The 10,507-nt window shown below is 41.7% G+C and overlaps 1 protein-coding gene across 6 annotated transcripts in view; it reads right to left on the reverse strand.

Moving 5' to 3' along the window:
• Nucleotides 1–9,566, reverse strand: part of LOC135214381 (E3 ubiquitin-protein ligase ZNRF1-like) — a 68,426-nt gene extending 58,860 nt beyond the window's left edge. The window contains exon 1 of one of the 6 annotated variants that reach the window (XM_064248627.1): nucleotides 9,502–9,566. The gene's annotated coding sequence lies outside the window, so the exon portion shown is untranslated. Of the gene's footprint in view, nucleotides 1–9,403 lie in introns of all 6 variants that reach the window. The other 5 variants (XM_064248624.1, XM_064248622.1, XM_064248626.1 and 2 more) reach the window with 5 other exon arrangements.
• Between the last annotated feature and the right edge of the window lie 941 nt (nucleotides 9,567–10,507).

Genomic DNA, 10,507 nt, shown 5'->3' on the forward strand with positions numbered 1-10,507 from the left:
TATATATATATATATATATATATATATAATATATATATATACATATATATACATATATATAATATATATACGTAACATATAATATATATATATATAATATAACATAATATATAGTGATGAGAGAGAAAGAATGCTAGTGGAGAAAATATACAATCAAGGAAGGAGAGAGAGAGAGAGAGAGAGAGAGAGAGAGAGAGAGAGAGAGAGAGAGAGAGAGAGATCCAAGCAGAGAAAATATATAACCAAGAAGAGAGAGAGAGAGAGGAGAGAGAGAGAGAGAGAGAGAGAGAGAGAGAGAGAGAGAGAGAATGTCTGCTCTTTCACAGATGGAAAAATAAAAAAGATGCAACCTTGTCGAGTAACACAGACAAATATGCAAATTCGCCACACGTCGGGCTTAGGGCTGGGCTGGGCGTGTCCACCTGCATCCCAAAAACTTTGAAGGTGAACAGCAAGCCCGAATTCCACCTGTGACAAGGAAGCGACAATTACGGCGAGAGAGAGAGAGAGAGAGAGAGAGAGAGAGAGAGAGAGTTAATGCTATAACAACACTGACTCGAACTGGAATGTCAAGGAAACTCTTCCAAGAAACGAAACTGATAACAACAACAACAACACATGTATTTTAAATTCCACACAACAACACAAAAGTACAACCACGAGCATAACCGCAAAACAACAACCGTAATAACAGCGAAACAAAGAACGGACTAAAATATGGATTAACAACATATCATAGTAGTCATATTGCCGAGAGAGAGAGAGAGAGAGAGAGAGAGAGAGAGAAAGAGAGTGTGTGTTCGTTATCATTAACGGCAATTTCACTAATTCCCTTCTAACTCTGTCAGTTGGTCCTCTGGTCTCTCTGTGTCACACTTGCTAGTCACGCTAGGTCACTTTTCAAGTCAAACAGTGAGTCTTCGATGTGACAGCCTTTATACTTAGCATTTCCCTATAACTTCCGTTACTTCTTTCGAGTGAACACCATAAAATACTCTTTGGAAGCTTGAATTTCAAGTCAATGGCCCCTTTGGTGGTGGGCTTGTTCCACACAAACAGGGTTCATCTTCTGAATAATAATAATAATAATATCATAGTTTTGCCAACGTCTAACTAAAAGGAGCAAATTTTCAAATTAATTAGTTTTTCTCCTATTATACAATCCTACGTCCATTATATAAGGATTAGGCTTCTTTCTAAAGAATGAAGATTTTTGTGTAAAAACCTATGGCAAATTTTAAAAGTATTTTGTATTTTCCCTAAAAGGTTTCCCTTAAGTCCTTCACATAGGGATTTAGCTTCTATGTACGAAGGTTTGAATTCGTGTAGGAAAAATATGGCAAATCTTCAAAGTAGTTTGTATTTCCAACATGTTAACCTGAAGTTCTTTACATCGAAGCTAAATCCCCATGTAGTTCAGTACTTGTGAAGGAATAAAATACCCGTGGGTTATAAATCCCACAATATCCTACCCATACAGACCACACCATCTGTCGCAACATTGCCTGAAACTCTTCAAGCGTCGTGACAAGCAGAAGAACGCCAGACCAACCACAAAGATAGACATTTCGTGGAAGTCTTCGACCACTTAAGAAAATGATATAGAAAAGGTTATACTCATAGTTACAGATCGATCACTTGAAGAGGTTATAAACTAATATCAACCAGTGTTAAGAGAATCATATACTTCGAGACTATAGCTCAAAGGACTGATATACCATTAAAAACTTCGGGATAGCATAAATCCTTGTTAAAAACCTCAGAATACCACAAATTATTATTAAAAACTTCAGAATACCATAAATCCTTGTTAAAACTTAAGAATGCCATACATCCTTGTTAAAAACTTCAGAATACCACAAATTATTATCAAAAACTTCAGAATGGCATAAATCCTTGTTAAAACACAGAATGCCATAAATCCTTGTTAAAAACTTCAGAATGCCATAATTCCTTACAAAAACTTCAAAATGCCACAAATCCTTGACAAAAGCTTCTAAATACACCCAAAACCATAATAAAATGCTTTATAATACCAAAATCCTTATTGCAAGCATCGAAATGCCACCCATCTTTGCTATTTGCTTCAGAGAGCTCATAAATCCTAGCTAAATGCCCTTGAAGGTCGTAAATCGTCGCTGAACGCCTTGGAATGGCATAACGCCGCAGTAAATACTTCAAATTACTATAAATCCTTTCCATATGTTTGGAATACAATAAATCAATACCGAATACTCGAAAATACCTGAAATTCTCGCTAACAGAATGACAGATACCTCAACATATAAAAACCAGAAAATCTACTATTCTAGGCTAAAAATTCTTGACCTTTCTGAGCGATTTGACAGATGTGGTAACAAGAGGTCGAGATGCCTCTGACAGATGTGGTGACAGAGGTCGCAATGCCTCTGACAGATGAGGTGACAGAGGTCGAGATGCCTCTGATAGATGTGGTGACAGAGGTCGCAATGCCTCTGACAGATGTGGTAACCGAGATCGCAATGCCTCTGACAGATGTGGTAACCGAGGTCGCAATGCCTCTGACAGATGTGGTGACAGAGGTCGCAATGCCTCTGACAGATGAGGTGACAGAGGTCGAGATGCCTCTGACAGATGTGGTAACCGAGGTCGCAATGCCTCTGACAGATGTGGTAACCGAGGTCGCAATGCCTCTGACAGATGTGGTAACCGAGGTCGCAATGCCTCTGACAGATGTGGTAACCGAGGTCGCGATGCCTCTGACAGATGTGGTAACAGCGGTCGAGATGCCTCTGGCAGGTGAGGTGACAGAGGTCGAGATGCCTCTGACAGATGTGGTGACAGAGGTCGCAATGCCTCTGACAGATATGGTAACCAGCGGCTCGAGACTGCCTCTGCATGGTGAAGGTGACAGAGGTCGAGATGCCTCTTGACAGATGTGGTACCGAGGTCGCAATGCCTCTGACGATGACCGGTGACAGAGTCGTGCCTCTGACAGATGTTGGTGGGAACCGAGGGTCGGCAATGCCCTCTGACAGATGAAGGTGAAGATGAGGTCGCATTGCCTCTGACAAGATGTGGTAACAGAGGGTCGCAAGCCCTCTGACAGATGAGGTGACAGAGGTCGAGATGCCTCTGACAGATGTGGTAACCCGACGGTCTCGCAATGACCCCTGACAGATGTGGATAACCGAGGTCGCTCCACAATGCCTAACTGGACAGAAATGAGGTGACAGAGGTCGAGATGCCTCTGACAGATGTGGTAACCGAGGTCGCAATGCCTCGGACAGATGAGGTGACAGAGGTCGAGATGCCTCTGACAGATGTGGTAACCGAGGTCGCAATGCCTCTGACAGATGAGGTGACAGAGGTCGAGATGCCTCTGACAGATGAGGTGACAGAGGTCGAGATGCCTCTGACAGATGTGGTAACCGAGGTCGCAATGCCTCTGACAGATGAGGTGACAGAGGTCGAGATGCCTCTGACAGATGTGGTAACCGAGGTCGCAATGCCTCTGACAGATGAATGTGACAGAGTTGGTCGAGATGCAATCTGACAGCCTGTGGTACCGAGGTCGCAATGCTTCTGACAGATGTGGTAACAAGAGGTCGAGATGCCTCTGACAGATGAGGTGACAGAGGCCGAGTTGACTCTGACAGATGTCGTGACAGAGGTCAATGACTCGTACCATAGCAAGGCAATTTTTTTTTCCTTTTCGATTTTACTTTTTAATTCTCAAGTGGAATGCTTTTTTTTAACATTCAACTCATCATGGCGTTCTCTTCACATGCCGTCTTCACTCGCGAATTGAAAAGAATTCATAAACGCAAATGGCTCAATTCTAGAGAATAAGACCCAAAAGTTTATACTTTTTACCAATTAGGTGCAATTAGGAACAGATGATGATGTGTCAATGACATTGTGTTGTATTTCAGCATTTCATAAGATATAATGAAATGGTAACTGCTTCATGTTTAGTTTATATACATGTGTACACACACACACATACACACACTTGGCCGAGTCTATAACGTCACTGAAGTCCTGATTTCTCTTCTCCTCTGTCCGCTGGGCGCCGGTTCGAACCCACGAGAGGACGAAATCATCTTCAAATAAAAAAAAAAAATTCCCCTTCGGTTAACATATATGAAAGTATATTAATTCCGAGGTAGAGCGAATTGGATATCAAAGGACATTTGTAGCTTAATGCATGTGTCGCGCGCGCGCGTGTATATATATATATGTATATATATATATATATATATATATATATATATATATATATATATATATATATATGTATATATATACAATGTGTTTGGCTGAGCAGGCAGACAAGCAGGAACCCGTATGGATTCTGAACCCTCGCCCTAAATCCCCCTGCCTGCATCAGACACCTTCTCCTCTTCCTCCTCCTCCTCCTCTTCTTCCTTCTCCTCCTCCTTCTTCTTCCTTCTCCTCCTCCTTCTTCTTCTTCTTCTTCCTCTACTCCTTTTCCTCTCTCCTCTCTTTTTCTTCTTCTTCGAAAGAGAAGACCCAGACAAAACGAGAAATCATAAAATTACGAAAGAAACAGGTATATATATATATATATATATATATATATATATATATATATATATATATATATATATATATTGTGTGAGTGTGTTTGTTGTTTTCCACCTTCCTCTCTTTACGTTCAAGTTACATTCAGGATCAACAAAGTTACGAGTGATTGATTGTGTCTATTAAAACTGGCGTCACAACATCAAGGTTACTGACACCGAAATAAATTTAAATAGAAAAAAAAATAATTCTAAAATAAATTTCACATAAAATATCTAAAAATATATGTATATAAATATATCTGTTCAAATATATACATTCTTACATAGACATTCTATTTATAATCTAAATTTTGTTGAGGTGGCCAGCCTGAATTACGGGTTTCAACAATATTAAAAAAATTGTTTTTGAGTTAATTGCACAAATGAACACCAATTTCTTTCCGCGTGAACTCGGATGTTACGGGGAACTTGACATCCGTACCTATCCGCGACTATACATGGGGGGAGGGGGAGGAGTTTTACACGATTAGGGTACACAGACTTGCCATAGGGGAAGGGTGGGAGGGGGAGCGGGAGTTTTACGGATTAGGGGGCGAAGAAAATGACAAAGGAAATATAAGTAATAGTAACCTACTAATTATAAGGAATTCGACGGAATACAAAATATGGAGGAGAAAAAAAAAAGACAAACAAACACACAATAACTATACCCTGTTTTTTTTCCACCTGTCCATCCGCCTGTGGATGCGTCCCGGGATTTAAATAACATCCTATTTCGAATATGAACGGTGTAATTCGCATACAGTAAATGATTAGAACACTTTTCAGTTGCAAATGTACACCCAGATATCCTTTTATTCACCTAAAACATACACATAGCGAACTTCTATCTAAGGCCCGGGACGCAGTGTTACCATACGCAAACACCACAGGCGGGTGGACAGATGGGAAAAAACAGAGTATAATAACTAAATCAATCAAGTTCACATTGTTTACACAAGACCTGGTAATATGGCCAGTCAAATTCACGAAGCACTTTCCGCACCTAGCCCAGAATAGAAGAGACTACGGAGTCCTGGCAGAATACCAAGCGCTGGGGACCTACGAGGCCATTCAGCGTTGAACGGGAAACTTGACAGTAAGAAGGTTTGAAAGGTGTAACAGGATGAAAACCTCAAAGCAGTTGCACTGGGAAACAATTCTTAGGGGAGGGTGGGAAGTTATATGGAAGATTGAGAATATGCAAGGAGGCGCAGTCAAAGGAATGAAAGGGGCTGCAGCTAGAGGGCCGAAGGAACGCCTATAGTGCACCAGGGGATGTGAATTGACGGCAGTACTCCCATACGGGGTGTGTACGTAACCGAAGCCAGTATCAACTTCGAAACAAACTGAATCGCAAAGCGACTCCAAGCGAGCACACCTTATACCAAGTCTCTCTCTCTCTCTCTCTCTCTCTCTCTCTCTCTCTCTCTCTCTCTCTCTCTCTCTCTCTGCTATCCATTGCGTGCATAGCCAGCCAAATTCACGACTTCGCTGAATCTGTGAAAATCCGTGGACAGATCAATAGGACCGGGCTGTAATCCGCTCTTTGGTGAAATTGTATTACGGATTAACGTGAAATTAGGCCCGGGGGCGAGGGGAGGGAGGGGACACACAAGACGCGAAATCGGCGGAATACGCGAACGGGGAACGGAGCTTCTGCGCGAATGTGAGATATCTTCTCGTTAGGTACGCGAGCATCAAGTAGAGTATATATTAACCTCAATTTTGAGACTGGAAGTTAAAGGTTAACTCTCTCTCTCTCTCTCTCTCTCTCTCTCTCTCTCTCTCTCTCTCTCTCTCTCTCGGAAATGGGAAGAGTAGTTTTGAAACATAACAATAACAAAATATAATGAACGTTCTCATCATCATCATCAAGAGTACATAAAAGTTATCCGCACCTTACAAAAATATGCATTATGTATTTCTATAGTAACCTTTCTCATCATTATCATGAGTATATATGATATCCTCACGATGTATAAATACAATGTCACTACTCTTTTACTACAATAGTAATGTGGACGACTAAATAATATTCATCGAAATTTTTTTTTCCTCCCGCCCAAAAAAAATGGAGCCGCCAAGAGCGCCTCCACCACCACCACACACAAAAAAAAAAAAAAAAAAAAAAAAAAAAAAAAAAAAAAAAAAAAAAAAAAAAAGGACGAAGAAGAAGAAGAGAGGTCATCCTAACTCGGCCAGTTCAAGGGGACAGTGTAATGGTGGCGCTATACATCTGCCCTTAAACCCTCTTGGAAAATGGGCATCCCCTAACCATCTTAGAAATTGGGCACCCCCTAAACACCTCCTTAGGAATGGGCACCCCTCAACACCGCTTAGAAATTGGGTCACCTTGACACCCCTTAGCAAATAGGCCCCAATAACACCCTTAAAAATTGGGCACCCCCTAAACACCTTAGAAATTGGGCATCCCTTAACAGCCCTGAATTGAACATCCTCAACACCCCTTGGAAATTGGGAACCACTTGACACCCCTTTGTGGGGACCACTTAACACCCAAATTAGGCACCCCTCAAAACTCCTTAGAAATTACTTACAGCAGATGCGTCTATGTGTATACATACACATTTATATAATATACATAAATACACATACACAACCAACACCTACTTATCCGATCAAACAAAGAACGCCAACAACGGATAAAAATTGACTGACGATAGTAAAATTAAACAAAAACGCTAAAACAAAAGAATAAAAAGTAAACGGTGGGGGGCCCCATCCGATAAAATCTTAAGAGGTAAGCTTCCCAAGAACGTATTTTTTTCCTTTTTTTTTTTATAAATCTTTTTTTTTCCGGGCTGGCTACTAAATTCATTCGTTTTATTCTCCCAAGGTTCAACAGGGGTATATAGCACGACACTTTGTGAAATAAGAGAAAAAACACAAAGAGGAGGAGGAGGAGGAGGAGGAAAGGGCCAGGGAAGATAAAAGAGTGCCCAAAGAAACGAAAATCTTATATTACCATCAGCAACGTGACTCTGACGACGCAAAGACGTTCGAACGAGAAGAATAAAAATACGAGAAGACTGGAAACGATACGGTAGACGAGATAAATATAAAGAGAGAGAGAGAGAGAGAGAGAGAGAGAGAGAAAAGAAAGCCTACGAGAGCACAACACGAGGCAAACGCCAGCGAAGGAACACACAACGTGAATCCTTGGTAGACCAAAACCCACGACCCTACATAAAGTAACGTGTGAAGGAATCGCGCCGTCCACCAAGGGCGGGGCCCTTTTGAAATCCTGCGGCCGCAAGAGCCTTTATATACCCAGGAGGAGGAGGAGGAGAGGCACAAGGGGGAGGGGAGGAGAAAGGCTAAAGAGGAAAAGCAGCTACCGAGAGAGGGAGAGGGGTACAATGGGATAGGGGGGAGGGGGGCGGGCTATCACATACATACAAACACACACATACACCCCAAACCACCCTTTCTCCTTTCCCTTTAGTCTGCGTGTGCCAAACTGCTCTCTCTCTCTCTCTCTCTCATACTAAAGTGTACTCCATCTATAAGAAAGTATCTCTCTCTCCCTCTCCCAAACTACAATGTACCCCATTTATAAGAAATATACTCTTTCTCTCTCTCTCTCTCTCTCTCTCTCTCTCTCTCTCTCGAAGTGACCACGTAGTAACTGAACGAGATGAGGACTTAACTTTACTCAAGTATTTATCGACAGCATACCTGAATAGGCAATCGATCTCGGATCAGTCCGTTGCAACCTTCCTTCTGAACGGCCACTTCCTACCGTGTTGCTAAAATGCCCTGCTGCCCTGAGAGAGAGAGAGAGAGAGAGAGAGAGAGAGAGAGAGAGAGAGAGAGAGAGAGAGAGAGAGAGACTTGATAAAAGGACAGGAGCTGTAGTGACGTTTTATGATGACACTTTCTCCCTCTCTGTCCTGATGAGAAGAGAAGGAAGAGACACTGGAGAGAGTAGGAGAGAGAGGAGAGACGAGATTGAGCTGGGTATTCCGCAGTGAGAGATGAGCGAGAGAGAGGAGAGAAGAAGAGAACGAGAGAGAGGAGAGAGAGAAAAGAGAAACGTTTTGATAAAAGGAAACGGGAGGCAGGAGCTGTGGTGACGTTTTATGAAGTCTCTCTCTCTCTCTCTCTCTGATACACGCAAAAGTGATTTAGCTTCAAACATATATTCACGAATAAAAACTACATATTATTTTCATTCTACAAGTTTGGGTGATGAATGTGATAAAAAAACTCCAATTTGAAAAAAAAAAAACGACAAAAATATCATCCAACGCAGAAAAAAAACCACACTGGACAAAAAAAAAAAAAAAAAAAAAAAAAATTACAGGAACCTCATACACTGGACTGTATAACGGCACCCTTCTGGCAAAATTAAAAACGCAAAAATGAAAAACAAGTAAATATTCACTACACTAGCACCGTCAAACATGCTAATTCCACAAGTATCCTAATCGACGTTTAAGAAGACAATCTTGCTTTCGTGATCAAAAATTTCCAGTCTGTGTGTCTCACATTTCACTTAAATAATAAGATTAAATTCTGTGAGCAACTATACATGATATATAGACGTACATAAAAATCCTTTGTTTCTACAGCAAACTCAAGTGTCACATTCTATTGAACAACTGTTCACGGCACTGTAAGTAGAGTTAAAAAAAAAAATCAATTCAACAAGCATGTATGAATGTGCCTTCTAGACGCTTGACTTAAAAAGAAATAAGATGAAAAAAATATCCTTTGCTTTTATTTTCCAGTACGAAAATTGTAGTTATCGTTTTCAAAGCAGACGAATCTACGAGATAAAAAAAAAAAAAAAAAAAAAAAATTCCAACCGAGATCGGTTCCCTACGAGCAGCAACTGTCGTATGCCTTGAAGACGCCCGTCTCGAAAACCCGCCAGCGACCAAAGGGAGGAATTTGCGCGCGAAACCTCTGAGAGCCGGAACCACCACCACCACACGCCGCCTCGTCAGGGGGCAAACTGGTGTTCAGTAGAGCCGCTCCCGCCGCCGCCGCCGCCGCTAGCGCCGCTGTCGATGATGGTGGAGGAGGAGGAGGAGGAGGAGGAGGAGGAAGAGAGGGAGGAGTTGGTGGTGATGGAGGAGGAAGAGGAGGGGGAGGAGGAGAGCCCACACCCAGTTGGCGCGGTCGACTTCGCCCTCAGGGTTCCAAAACACCCTCTCGTCGAGTACAGCTGCGAAATACGACGACACTTTTTGACGCTTTTTCATTTCATTTCATTTTATTTTTTCTATATTTTTTCAAGGCTTGTTGATAGCGTCGTCCATTTGGCATTTCGAGTATCCACGTATCGGATGATGCTTTGGAATCATTTCGGAGATTTGGCAGTTACGGATAAATATTGTGGTGAGAAGCGTCTCTTCAACAAACCCATTTTAAGGGAGATTGATATATATACACACACACACAAACGTGTTGTGTATACATGTACGTGTGTGTGTGTGTATATATATATATATATATATATATATATATATATATATATATATAGTATATATATAGTATATATATATGTATATATATATCATTTTAAAAGCGAACTAAAAATATCCAACACAACCGCACCATCAATGATTGCACGCACTTCTTACCCTATAGTATATGATTGCTTACGCAAGACAAGACAACGCCAACGCACACAAACAAGCAAACACACCCATTCCTGTAAAAAGACACGCGCTTGCGCACACACACTCCAACGCACAAACAGACAGACAGACAGACAAACAAGCAAAGCAGGCAGCGCGAACAAGTCGAGATCCTCAATAGCCATTCAGGCGAAACTTTCCAAGCTTTCTTCTCTCATTGTGCATTCGTAAAACCCTTCCTTATTCCTCCTTCCACTCAAGGAGGACTCCTTCCCCCACCCCACCTTCCTCCTACTACACTCCTCCTCCAACACTGAGACCCCCCCC

This window comes from Macrobrachium nipponense, chromosome 45 (assembly GCF_015104395.2).
Source record: "Macrobrachium nipponense isolate FS-2020 chromosome 45, ASM1510439v2, whole genome shotgun sequence".
Taxonomy (NCBI): domain Eukaryota; kingdom Metazoa; phylum Arthropoda; class Malacostraca; order Decapoda; family Palaemonidae; genus Macrobrachium; species Macrobrachium nipponense.